Here is a 4,772-nt window from a genome sequence, read left to right as displayed (position 1 = left end):
AAAGTTATGTTGTTATTATTTGGTTTATCGATCATACAGCTAGGAAGTGATGAGGCCAGGATTTAATTGCAGCTTTTTCTCAATCCAAAATCTCTGCTCTTTCCATATTTCCATTTTCAGACTGAGACATCATAACATTTCCTTAACGGTCATAATGTACTCATTAGCGACATGTTTCCTTCTCGTCATAAAAAATGAACATTTTGATATTTTGAAGAGAGAAAATTAAATTTGCTTTATTATGGAGTTGATACTGCAGAGGTTAATGGTATTCATCTTTGTATTAGACAATGTAATTCAAATTTTCTTTCTACAAATTACTAGCTGTGTGAAAAATGATAAGTCCTTTAAGCACTTAAAACCTATTTCTTACTACTACTGAAAAAAACAAAACCCTATTTCCTCATTTGTACAATGGATAAAGTAGTTATTTCAGGGAGATATTTGTCAGGATTAAATGTGATTATGTAGGTAAAATGCTTGGAACAATTTCACACATAATCAGTATTGAATTATAATATTATTATTAATAAATAATAATAGGGTGGCCGGTTGGCTCAGTTGGTTAGAGTGCGGTGCTCATAACACCAAGGTTGCTGGTTCGATTCCCACATGGGCCAGTGAGCTGCGCCCTCAACAACTAGATTGAAGGCAACAACTTGACTCGGAGCTGATGTGTCCTGGAAAAACACACTGTTCCCCAATATTTCCCAATAAAATAAATAAATAAATAAATAAATAAATAAATAAATAATAACACATGACGTTCCTAAGACTCAGTTCTCTGGGTTTCTTGAAGGACAAAAAAGATTAACTTTAATTTTTCCCTAAGGCCTTGTGCCCCAAATACTTACAGGAACCTATTTTGATTCTAAGTACAAAAAACTAGGCATTATCATGCATTCTCTGGAATGGTATAAACTAAGGATGTTGTAGATTGAAGCGGTCTTAGTAAGTATTGATATAGTTTAACAACAATGGTCAACTATAAACTTAGCTATATTCCTAGAAGATGAAGTAGTTTTTCTTGCAAAATAAAGTTGGTAAGCTCAAAATGAATCTGCATTTTTGCATCCACAAAATAAAAATGAATAGTTGTTATAATACAATTAATCATGTACTTTACTATTACATTTGCAATGATAAATTTAAGTCCAATGAAGGAAATGTCTTAAAAGATGTTATTGCATTATATCTAAAGAAAAACTCCATAATTGAAATGCATTATTCTCATTAATAGTCATAGATTTAAAACAGAATCCTATTTTTTAAGTTAGTTGCTTGCTATAATTGATTTATACATAAACTAAAAGATCTTTTAACTACTAGATAGAGCTTTGCTACAACATAGTAAATAACATCCACTAAATCTATGGAAAACTTGTCATGTCTTCTATACATGCATGCTTTGCCTCTAGACATTTGTTTCCAGACCTGTTTAAGGAAGTTCTGAAAAGACATTTAATTTTCTCCTCTGTCAGTAAAGCATGAGTTAGAAATTCCCTTACCTCAAGGCATGCCACTTAGTGTTTTGTCCATAGCTCATTGAGGAAATGAGAATCAATTGGTTTTTCTCTAAGATGCTCTAATGTCAAAGAACTAACTTTGGACCAATTTAGAGAATAATTAATGATTCCTAATTATTTGCATTGTTAGAGGCCAGATTTATTAGACTGGTTGAGATGAAACTGTTTTCATTAAAATATAACCCTTGAGAAAATTCAATTGGACCATCACTAGTGTTGACTTTGAGCATCTTCAGCAGCTTCCTAGAATAGTAGCACATGGTCTTTGAAAGCGCATCAACTACATTATGTGTTTATTGGTCACCTCTGTAGGAACTAGGAAAAAAGACCTAAATACCTCCTCCTATAAAAGAATTGACAAGCTGTCTTGGCTAAGGACCTCTAGGTCTGAAATTACTTCAGCACCAGGGCTGCAGAACCCAAGAAAACACTCACACTTGGCATAATCATTCTCCCCAGATGGGGGAATGTCCATATTTCTACCACTCAAAATATAAAGACCCCAAGATGTGGAAAAGTTATTTCCTACATTTTCAATAAATTTAAGGTAAAGTGCACATGTATGTTCTCCCTCCAAAATTATATCCCCAAATTCATAAGAGATGTAACTGAATAACTGAAGTACTTGAAAATGATGGCAGGGCAACACATTTTATATAAGATTGATCACAAATATATTATGACATAAAGACAAATGTAGATATCAAATTACTTGGCTTGTCTTTGGGTGGTTGGTGCTATAGGTTTGTTTGTTTTTCATTTTCTATTTTTCTGTCTTTAAAATATGAGTTTATAATTGGAAATTGGGACAAATATACTTTAAAAAAACAAAGGAAAATGGGACTAGAGGAAGTTTATATATATAAACATTAGTCCCATTATTAGGCCACTCATATTCCTTTCATTAAGGACAAATCATATTGTTTAGCATTTGAAAACAAAAACAAGACCCATTTTTGCCCTTGGAGGTATTGTAATGTTCAAATAGAAAGACAAGAGTTAGTGTCTGTTTGCTGGTGGGCTCCCTCATTGATTTTCATCTGGAGAGTAATGGATAGGTTCTTGATCACTCTGTTAGTATTTATGTAACTGGACATAGAGTGAACACTGGTATCGGGGATTGAAAAAACATGCGTCTAATCCTATGGACAGACATGTACGGGCAGGCACACAGCATAGCACGCATACACATGTGTGTGTTCGAGTGCTTGTACACACGCGCGCATACACACACACACACACACATAGAAGCCAGTGGCATGCTGATTCAAAGAACTAAAGCTAGCCTTATTTCTGAGTTAAGACAGCAGTATGAGCATGAGGAAAATCACACAACTCCCTTCTCCTAAATTATCATTGATCAACTAAATAAATATACAAATGGGAAAAGCCATTTTCATCAGCCATGAAAACAGAGTTGGTATTCCACACCAGAAAGTTCTGTTCGAGAGCCAGGGATAGATTGAAGGAACCCAAAGAAGGAACCCATTTTGACAGAAAGTGATGTTTCCAGGAAATAAGGGGTGGGGGAACCCACTCAGAACTGACACTGATATTCTGGAACTTATAGTTATGGCTGACATTACGTGTTTCTGAACATAAAGGCCAAAGGAAGAGCTGTTAGGAGTTGCAACAACTGGGTTCCTTCTCACCTCTGGAGATGGGTACCTTTGAGATTCCGTACTGATGTGAGGCAACACCTCCTTACATATCCTGACCCTCCTGGTGGCTCAAAGCAGAAGCTTTTAGGTAGCCATGTTTCTGATACAAGTGGGTGATGATCTGAACTGGTTATCAGCTGATTTTGTTAAATTTTTCTTTCATGAGATCACAGTGCAGGCTGGAAGAGAGAAGGTAGCGTACTCAGATTAGGGACCATGGGCATTTGGTTCACTTCTTCATGTACCTTACTTGTACCTTCCTGCTCTACTCAGGTACAGTCACACAAATTCCACTTCCAGAGTGCTGCTGTGTAAGCCCAACTTTATAACTTGGTGGGTCAGACAACATAGGTCCGACAATTAAGTTCACAAACTTGTTGCAACGCTGTTGCTATCCTTTTTTGATATCTGAGGGGTTATTCCTTATGAATTTGTACCAATTGGACAAACAGTTCACCAAGTTTACTATGTGGAAGTACAAAAAAGCTGCGTGAAAAAGTGAGACGACCTGAACTTTTCACCAACAATTCACGTCTCTTGCATCACGACAATGCACCAGCTCACACGGCACTGTCTGTGAGGGAGTTTTTAGCCAGGAAACAAATCACTGTATTGGAACACCCTCCCTACTCTCCTGATCTGGCCCTCAGTGACTTCTTTCTTTACCCAAAGATAAAGGAGATATTGAAAGGAAGACATTTTGATGACATTCAGGACATCAAGGGTAATATGACAGCTCTGATGGCCATTCCAGAAAAAAGAGTTCCAAACTTGCTCTGAAGGGTGGACTAGGTGCTGGCGTCGGTGCATAGCTTCCCAAGGGCAGTACTTCGAAGGTGACCATAGTGACATTCAGCAATGAGGTAGGTAGCACTTTTTCTAGGATGAATTCATGAACTTAATTGTCATGACGTGCAGCTCAGGCTGCATGGTAAATTGGAGTCCTATGGTCAAGCGTGCAGTCTCCACTTAGGCCCCATGGCAGAACAAGAGCAGTTTCTCAAAAGGAGAGTAGTTACCGTGGATGACAGTAGGGTCTTTCTCCCAAATCCTAAAGGCCTGCAACGTGATTCCTCTATAGGGGCTGCCAAAGGGGTGGCAAACGTCATCCCTCTCTATACTGCCACTTCAAGCACCATTGGATCTGATGGATTAGGTGGCCCAAGGGACAGAGTAGCTTTCATAGCAGCCTGGGTATGTTGCAGAGTCTTCTCTTGTTCTGGGCCCCATTCAGAACAAGCAGATTTTCTGGTCACTCAGTCATAGGAGAGTCACACACACAGCTGAGGAAGATGTTTCCTCCAAACCCAAGGAAGCCCACTAGGTGCTGTGCCTCTTGTTTGGATGAGGTGCCAGATGCAACAACTTATCCTTCACCTTAGAAGTGATTCTTCAGATGCCTCACACCACTGGACCCCTGAAACTTCACTGAGGTAGGAGCCCCTGAATTTCAGTTTTATTCAGGATATATGTTCTACTCTCTGACACCCAGATGACTCGCCAATAAGTCTAGAGTACTTGCTTTTACCTGCTCGCTAGGTACCATCAGCATAGTGTCAACAATGCAATGGACCAGCGTCACATC

Source organism: Rhinolophus sinicus, chromosome X (genome assembly GCF_036562045.2).
Source record: "Rhinolophus sinicus isolate RSC01 chromosome X, ASM3656204v1, whole genome shotgun sequence".
NCBI classification, from domain to species: Eukaryota; Metazoa; Chordata; class Mammalia; order Chiroptera; family Rhinolophidae; genus Rhinolophus; species Rhinolophus sinicus.
This window is presented reverse-complemented; position numbering follows the sequence as displayed.